The 9494-nt window shown below is 36.9% G+C and overlaps 1 pseudogene across 1 annotated transcript; it reads right to left on the minus strand.

Moving 5' to 3' along the window:
* Positions 1-4177: 4177 nt before the first annotated feature.
* On the minus strand, positions 4178-5977 carry LOC149175021 (putative rRNA-processing protein EBP2 homolog pseudogene; annotated as a pseudogene). Its single transcript, XR_016257958.1, has 2 exons — positions 4484-5977; positions 4178-4357 (listed from the first exon to the last, which is right to left on the minus strand). The product of XR_016257958.1 is annotated as a putative rRNA-processing protein EBP2 homolog pseudogene (transcript).
* Between the last annotated feature and the right edge of the window lie 3517 nt (positions 5978-9494).

The following is a 9494-nucleotide window of genomic DNA, read 5'->3' on the forward strand; positions in this document are numbered from 1 at the left end:
TTGACAAAAATTCCCAAGTAACGACGGTGATTTTATTTGTAATGATTAAACTCAACCAAAATTGAATACAGGAAACGCTAAAGGAGTTGATCTCTTTGTTTGGAGTCATGATGAATTTGTTTATAGCTCTTGGATGGTTTCCAATAATTTGGTTATAGATTCTCATTTTGAAGATATATTATGGTTATCTAGTTTTGACACTCCCAATGCTCCTCTCATACGGAGGAAGACTTGTCAATTTAAGGTCATGGATTCTTTGGAGATTCAAGGTTGCACATGCAAGAAAGATATGGCAAATCATAGTCACCTTACAGATGTCAGTGTTGACATGCTGCTTCAGGAAATGGTTGACATGGTTGGGATGTTGTCACACATGTTCCAAGCACTTATTTGGGTTGGCTTTTTGAAGAAAGCAACACAGGTTTGCTCCAAATGTAAGGTGAGGAGGATTTACACTCATCATCAGATCAAAGTATATGTCATGGAAGGATATTCAACAATGCTTCATCTACTTCAACACCATTTTTTTACACTTTTTTTATCAAAGGGGAATTTGTTAGCAATAATGATCTAAAAAGGGGTATTCGAACATTAGGAAATTTTTTGTAAATGTAAATATGGCGTTTATTTAATAAATGACTTTGGGAGGTCTCAGGAAAGACCAATGACACCATCAATTCGGTTTTGACTCACACACCCATTCCGGATCTTCGCATAGGGGAGTGAATAATTCAGCTCCAAATATCAATTCTATATCTTGTTTTGATAATACTAACGATAGCTACAGCACCTTGACTGTTTCACACCATGCAGGCATACCCTGCTGTTTTCTCCTTATATCAGAATGTACACTCTGCATAACAGTTTTGTCTTTTCTCTTGTCTGAGGGGGGTCACAGATCCTTTCAACTGTCTTTCTTTCCATGAATGCACCAAATTTGTGCATCTGCAGAATGTAGTTTTGTCATTATCTAATGAATAAAATTATGGTTTTTGTCCTTGGGCAAAAAAGGTGTTATTTAATAACCGCCAAGCTAGCTTGAGATTAAGTTGTTAGATTTTCTTGGTAGTTAATAAACATCACAATATTTAATGAGGTAACATTGTTGTTTGTTTGTGTTGTCTGTTTGGACTACCCAAGGTTTTACATGTACTTTCCATTATTAATAAAATATTTCTCTTCTTCAACCTTCTTGAAATGTTGATTAGTGGTGGAAGAAAAGTTTATATTTGGAGGTTTCCAAGGCATTTAAAAATCTCGTTCCCTTTCGTATGTATGGATAGTTGCAAAAAATGGCAGAAATTAAAATAAAACAAATACATTTTGGCATACTGATTATATTCAACCAAGAGAATTTGCCAATATACGGAAAGCTTCTATATAAAAAGTCCAAAAAAGGCATTTTCAACTAGAGTACCATAATACCATGGCCAAATTGGCTAGTCTAAAAATAATCACATATTCTAGCAGTGACAAATGGCCAAAGCAATATAGAATCAGGTTGCAAATTATATATGATGTGTTGCTACCTCTAAATCAAGTTAAATCTCTACCCTTGTGGGGAATACCAAGCATTAATCTGCCACATCCACCATTTTATGGGAAGTCCTTAAAATAGTTCTTGCTCACCTTTAGCGATCCATGAATAGAAATACTACCATCCACATCAAAGTTCCATATTCTGATTACAGTAATACGATAGCCAATTGTTATTAACACACCGAAAATCATACCAAAATAGTGATTGCAGAATTGATGCACCTAGAATCCCCGATCAAACACTTGAGAAATGTACCTTACACATATGGCAAAGAACCATAATCAAGTAAAATGAAAAGAACCAAACCCCTAAACAAGCTGTATAGTAGTGACATGTCTCATTAAATCACATGGCTCAATGCTTCCTAACATACTTTTCTCTTCAACTATATTCAAGACCAACATTGAATAGAACCACTCACCTTTTAATCTATAATCTAAACCCAGACCTATTGAATCATCTTCTTTTGCTAGTCTTGGGCCAAAATCTGCTAGAGTTTAGACAACTTAAAATAAAACCTCACCTCCTCAATCAGATACTCTCAAACAATTTCTAACAAACCTCATTGCTAACCTTGTATGTGTGTGTGTGTGTGTGTGAACGTAGGCACAACCACACCTTCTCCCAAGTTTCCCCCTTTTATTAACACAACTACAACATAATCTGAACCCTAACAGGGGTGTCTATCACAATTAAGTGCTACAACAATGAGCTTTTTAAAACATTTAAGCCGTTCACTGCATCAAAGTTCAAACTATAGATATTACAAAGAAAATAATCCAAATAATATTGAAATAAACAAAACAAAACAAAAAATGATTGCATATTCATTTCATCAACCATATTAATATCTAGCTCAAAACAACTCAAGCAATATGTCTTGGTTCCAATAAAAATTAATTTGTGTCAGTTCAAACTTCTGCGTGAATTGACTACAACAATTTAATTTATCCAACAGCTTATCAACTATCTATGGTTCCCAAGCTATAAGAATTCCTGTGTTATCACTATAACAAGTAAACACCAGGGTAATCTCAGGCCATATATAAAAATATCACTTTCCTGGTGATTATTCATACAAACCGCACTACCGTGCAATTCTAACTGAATGAATCAGATATTGCAATTCAACTTGCTGTTTCAAAGCTTATCTTCTAATCTAAGGCCAAATCCCTAAAAATAACTGTCTTCAACAAGCTGGTTCCATATATTTAATACTGTGGTGACCAATTTATTGACCTATCTGGAAGCACTGCTCTTCGCCTGCTACCTTGAGTGACCTTGTTAATCAATGGAAGGCAAAGAGGATTGCCTCAAAACAAGAGATTGTCACACTTTCTATCTAATCAATTTTGCCATAAACGTCTAATAACTCAATTAGATAATGTTATTCGTAAATTTTATTCTTGACCCTCTTCTAGCCAAATGCTTAACCAATTGTATAACCCTTTAAAGAGAGTTAGGTAGTCTGATTCCAGGGAAATTTTACAATATATTCCCAGCTAAATGTTAAATGGTTACTAAAGGATGATTCAATTCTGAATCAAATCCACTTTGGCATTTTGGTATTACCTCGTATTAGGTGAGATCACATCTGCTTTGCCAAAGGTAAATCACAACTTCAAACCTCAAGATTGCAAGGATATATCAACTGCCATAAGGTGTGGGAAACTTGAAATCATCCCTGCCGTAGGATATCATACGTGCTCCAATAAGTAAGTGAAATGCATATTCTGCCATCTAGAATATAAATCAGAGGAGAATAAACCGAGTTCCAAATCATTTACAAGACAGAATTATCAGCTTAAATAAATATACATTAAAAACTAAGTGTCTGTTTTTTTAAGGGGCAATAAAATCAGGTATACAAACATGCTCATTATTTTAAATAAACATCTTATTGGAGTTGTGAATAATGTTAGAACTATTCATTTCCGATATGGATAGTTCCAAGATTGGGCAACCCAGCAATTATGGACAACTCCACAAGATCTAAATAAAAGAATAAATATAAACAAGTTTACCCAAATAGTGGCAAACAAGAAGCATTCCTAAATGCGAAAATAGTTTACTTCATAAAAGCAATATAAAAGCAGGTGTATAAACAAGTTTGCCCTTCTAGTGGTAAATCAAGAAACGTTCTTTTATAGATATCCCAACAAGACACTCTGCACTGAACTAGGCAATAGTGCCCAATTATTATAGACTCATTTTTAAACACCTAAGTTTTGTGAATTCATTTCTAAACAACATTAAATCGAGTTATGTAACTGAAATGTTGGAACCAGCACTCATTTAGGTAGAGAAAACATATCCAACAAATCAGTACCAAAACAGACCAAAATTTTCAGAAATGTTTCCGATAACTAAAAATCTATAAAAATGGAGCTTAAGCGAGAAAGAAAAACCCAACTATCTAGAATAAGAAGAAGATATATTCCTTCATTTGCAGATGATTCAAGCGAGAAAAAAGAGAAACTCGAGGCGTAAGATATAACCCTATTAGAAGCAATCGCCGATATAATAAAACATGAATTCCTAGAAAGAAGACAAACATGACTATCACATAAAGCAGGAGAATAATACTAAAACAGGAGAATATACTTCAAGCGTTGAGGGAAATGGAAGGCACTCATCTTTGTGAATCCAAACAAATTATACTGAATTATAAATTTATAATGATTGATGAGAAAATAATACGCAAGTTAACGAGAAAAATATAGGCAGTGGTATCATGGAACCAAAAGGTGTGACCTGCCAATTGTTGTTATCATTGATGAAAGGACTACAAAGGCTAGAAACTCTTGAACTTCGTGACTACATCAAAATAAACAAAAAGTAGATTTACTGCTTATCCCAAGAAGCATCCATAACTTCCTGATCTACTGTTGCGCTGTTTAAAAAAAACTATAACAGCACCTCTAAATGCGTATTCAGACTCACCCAACACCGCGCCGAATGACGAAGCGAGCATAATATATGGATTCCAGTAACCTATTTCCTCCCTTTCTTCTTTCCTCCTCGGTCTCCTCCTTTCCCGAAGCCAGAGAAATCGGCGGCAGATTCAGCCGTGTTCTGCTTCTTGAGACGCTTTCGGCCACCATGACCAAATTTAGCATCCTTAAATTCCCTGGTCCTTTTGCCTTTCCCCTTACCTCCTCCTCCACCTTTAGCTGATGATTGCATTCCAGCAGCATGTCTGGACTTGCCGCCAGACCTATCACCAGGAGCCACGCCTCTCTTGATATTCCTCTTTAGAGGAATGGGACCATCTCCATCCCCGTCTCCGTCTCCAAAATCAAAAGGCTTCCCCTTACCTCCTCCTCCACCTTTAGCTGATGATTGCTTTCCAGCAGCATGTCTGGACTTGCCGCCAGACCTATCACCAGGAGCCACTCCTCTCTTGATATTCCTCTTTAGAGGAATGGGACCGTCTCCGTCTCCAAAATCAAAAGGCATCTTGTCCCTGCCACCATCGGTAAACCCGCTATCCTGCCGCATTTTTCTCCATTTTTTTACGGATTCAATGTCATGTTTCTTCTGCTTGGCCCTCTCTTTCAATTTCTCTGCCTGGATGGCCTTCGAAAGCTTCTTGGACTCCCTTGCCTTCTTCCTCTCCTCGGTCTCCTCCACCATCTTCTTCTGAAACAGGAGCTTGTCCTTCACCTTGAGCATGTGAGAATCGCTCTTCACCATCTCCGCGTAGTAATCCGGGGGCCTAAGAAAGGGAACCCCCAGGGCCTGCAATTTATCATAGGCATCCCGAGTCCCCTCTAATGCCTGTGTGTAGAAGGCCATCTCGCGCGTTAGGTCATCATTGACATCGATTTCTTGTTCCGTCTTATAATTAATGCAGAGATTCTCCATCCAGTCCAGGTTACCGGGCCACGCGATTTCTTCAAGTTTTTCATGGAGTCCGGCGACGTTGTAGACTGCGTCCTTGCGAGGCTCCCTTGTAGGAACATCTTCTCCTTCATCAGAATCATCTTCACTGTCTTCCTCTTCTTCGCTTTCTTCTTCTTCTTCGCTGAAGTACAAGGAGGTTTTGTCTTTCGAGCCCGCCATATCTCTGGCAAGCGACTTGCAAAACCCTGCAACTTGAACTAAAACCCTAAAACATAAACACTAAACTAGAACCCCAAACCCTAAAAACATATACCCTGAACCAAAACCTCAAACCCTAAACCCAATAGCACAAAAACATCATAGACACATTGCGATATGAAGCAGAAATCGTCATTACAATTTGCCTATTCTTTGAACAAGTATTGAAACCATTGATAATCTGGGCTACCCGACTTCCTCTGCGCAATCCAATTTGCACTTGCCTAACAGGGCAGGGTGGACACCCTTGGCGTCCCGGTCTCACCCGTTATATGGGAAACTGGCATGCCCAAACCGTACCTTTATTTTTATTTCTGGCGTAGGAAAAATAAAATTCAAAATGAACCATTTACCGGAAGGTTTAGTAGATATGTGGTCTCTAACATAGTTTCATAAGAGAAAGTTTGAAGGGCGTGGTTTACCAATATTCTTTCGGGGTTTTAAGATTTTCTAAATCATCTAAAACCTTGAAAAGTCCTAAAACAACTTGGAATTAAGTTCTTTGCAGGAATTTTACATAAATATGTCCCAAAATTATATGTAATGTTTTAATTTTTATTTTATTTTATTTATTTTTTATTAATGGATCTTTGTTGTGTTATATTTGAGTTTTAAAGATTAATTTCAAACTGAACATTCATAAATCTTGTGCTCTTTTATTAATGGATATTTGTTTGGTCATATTTGAGTTTCTCATATTAATTTTAAATTGAACACACATTAACTTTTATATTTTTTTTTTCATCAATATGAAGCATGAACATTTAATGTATTTACAAAGATGAGAGCAAGTAAAAAAAATAACAACTAATAATAAAATTATTTATAAATAATTAGTACAGATTTATTTTAATTTTTTCTAGATTTTAATTAAAATTAATTATGAAAATGGCATTTTGTTTATAAGTTGGGCTAAATTTATATATATGTGGAAGAAGGGGGAATTGGAGTGGCAATCATAATACCTAATCAAATATCATATGAACACATATATTTATATAAGAACTCTATCACTTAATCATAATGTTTTCTTGTTTTAAATCTTTTAGAAGAAAAAAAATAAGGTATGGTTACTTTGTTCATGATTATTGGTCTTAAAAATTGTCATAACAATAATTAAATTCACAATGGCAACCAACATAACGTTAACAACTTAATATAACCTATTTATGAGGGACCTTTAAATTAAATTGGACATCTCCAACTAACTTTCCACGTGCTCACATAAAAACTTAAACATATAAACGTAAATGTAAACGTAATATTTAACATTTTACATTTTTAATCTAATGTCGACTCTATTTAAAAATCAATCTAATTATTATTAGTATGTATAAACACAATATAAATTTAAAATAAAGAGGTTTAGAACACCCAAAAAAGAGGTATGGCAAATAGGGTAAGAGCATGTGTTTCCTCCTAAGAGGTCACAAGTTCAAAACCAGGGGGGTAGAATATGTATGCCTTCGTAGACTTATAACATACTAAGGTGGCCAACAGACTTGGTTTCTCATGTGGGCAAGTTGAGGACACCAAGATTTTGTATATGGAACAACTTGCTTTTATAAATAGAAAAAAGAAGGAACTATCATAGCTTACAAAAAAAAAAAAATTATAAGTATGGTAAATAAATAAAAATATAAATAATCTAGAGGTATGGTAAATAAATAAAACCTCTTTTTATATTTACTCTATAAACCTCTTTATATTTACGAAAACTCAAAAAAGAGGTTTTATTTAGGTGAAGCGTATGGACAAAATACCATGGGACATAATTATTAATACAATGGGCCAAATAGCATATTTATAAAAGAGGTATGGTAAATAAATAAATATAAAAGAAGTATAAAGAGGTGTGGTAAAAAAATAAAAATATATCAAATAGGATTAGAAATCAACATCTAATTATATACCATAGGATTAGAAATCAACATCTAATTATATACCAAGTTTATGAGCCAAATACCATGGGCCAAATTATTATTAATAACATGAATAAAAACATTATTAACCCTAATATTAATATTAATATATTAATATAAATATTATTATTAAATATAATATTCATATTAATACTATTAAATTTAATAACTTTGGACTAATACATTATTAAATTTGTTATATTGTAATATTTATTGGTATATCATGATATGGGAAGAACAAAAACATAGAGTGATAAGGTGGAGAGATTGGGGGAGTGACTAGGGAGAGATGGAGATAAACAGGAGAGGGGAGAGGATGAATGAAGAGAGAGAAAGAGGGAGAGGAGTGAGAGAGGTAGATAAGGGTAAGAGAGGGAGACACAAAGATGGAGGGGGGAGAGAGAGAAGGAGATAGGGAGGGAGATAGTGAGAGGATTGGAGGGCACAGAGAGAGAGAGAGAGATGGGGGAAGAGAGAGGAAGGTAGGAGAAAAAGGGAGAGAGAGCAGGAGAGACAAAGGGATAGAGATATGGAGTTGGAGGGGGGGGGAGCGAGGGAAGAAGAAAGACATAGAGAGTGAGAAGTGGAGAGAGAGAGGGAGTGACAAGGGAGAGATGGAGAGAGAGTGTGTATGTGAGATTAAGAGACAAAGAAAGAGAGATAGAGAGAAGGGGGTAGAGAAGGAGAGAGGGAGGGATATAGTAACATAGTTGGAGAGAGGGAGGGATATAGTAACATAGTTGGAGAGAGAGAGAGGATTGGAGGGCAAAGAGAGAGAGAGAGAGAGAGGATTGGAGGGCAAAGAGAGAGAGAGAGAGTGATGGGGGAAGAGAGAGGGGGTAGGAGAGAAAGGGAGAGAGGAAGAACGAGAGACATGACTTGAGAGAGAGGAGGAGAGTGATGGGGGGAGAGAGAGGATTGGAGGGCAGAGAGAGAGAGAGAGGGGGGAAGAGAGAGGGAGGTAGGAGAGAAAGGGAGAGAGAGGAAGTACGAGAGAGAGAACTTGAGAGAGAGGAGGGGAGATGGAGTTGGAGGGGGAGAGAGGGAGGGAAGAAGAAATACATAGAGAGTGAGAAGTGGAGAGAGAGAGGGAGTGACAAGGGAGAGATGGAGAGAGAGTGTGTATGTTTGGGGGTGAGATAAAGAGACAAAGAATGAGATATGGAGAGAATGGGGGAGAGAGGGAAGGATATAGTAAGAGATTTGGAGAGAGAGAGAGAGAGAGAGAGAGAGAGAGAGGAAGGGAGAGGATGTGAGAGAGTGGAGAGAGGGACGAAAAGAGAGATGGAGTTGGAGGGGGAGAGAGGGGGAGCTTAGAAGAAAGAAATAGAGAGAGAGAGAGAGGTGGAGAGAGAGAGGGAGACAGGACAATAGGAGGGAAGAGAGATAGAAGCGGGGGAGAGGGATAGGAGGGGAAGAGAGAGAGGGAGTGAGGACAATAGGAGGGAAGAGAGATAGAAGCGGGGGAGAGGGATAGGAGGGGAAGAGAGAGGGATGGAGCGAGAGTAGGAGGGAGGGATAGATAGACAGATTGGAGAAAGAGAGTGTATGTTTTGGAGGTGATATAGAGAGACAAAGGGAGATAGATATATAGATGGAAATTGAGGAGAGGGAAGAAGAGAGAGATGGAGAGAGGGAGGGAGGGACAAAGAGATTGATAGATATGGAGTGAGAGAGCGTGTGTGTTTGGGGGTTTGAGATAGAGAGACAAAGAAGGAGAGATGGAGGGAGATATAGATATAGATGGGAGGGGGAGAGGGGAGAAAAAATTCTTGCACTATATGCATTGATTTCAATGTATATGGTGATTTCTAATCCTATTTGATTATTTGTACTAGATGCATTGATTTTAGTGTAGATGTTGATTTCTAATGATATTTGATTGCTTGCATTAGATGCATTGATTTAAATGTAGGTGTTGGTTTATA

The sequence above is a fragment of the Pinus tabuliformis genome, chromosome 4_1 (genome assembly GCF_031772625.1).
Source record: "Pinus tabuliformis cultivar Carrire ecotype Pingquan chromosome 4_1, CPIR1, whole genome shotgun sequence".
In the NCBI taxonomy this organism is placed as follows: domain Eukaryota; kingdom Viridiplantae; phylum Streptophyta; class Pinopsida; order Pinales; family Pinaceae; genus Pinus; species Pinus tabuliformis.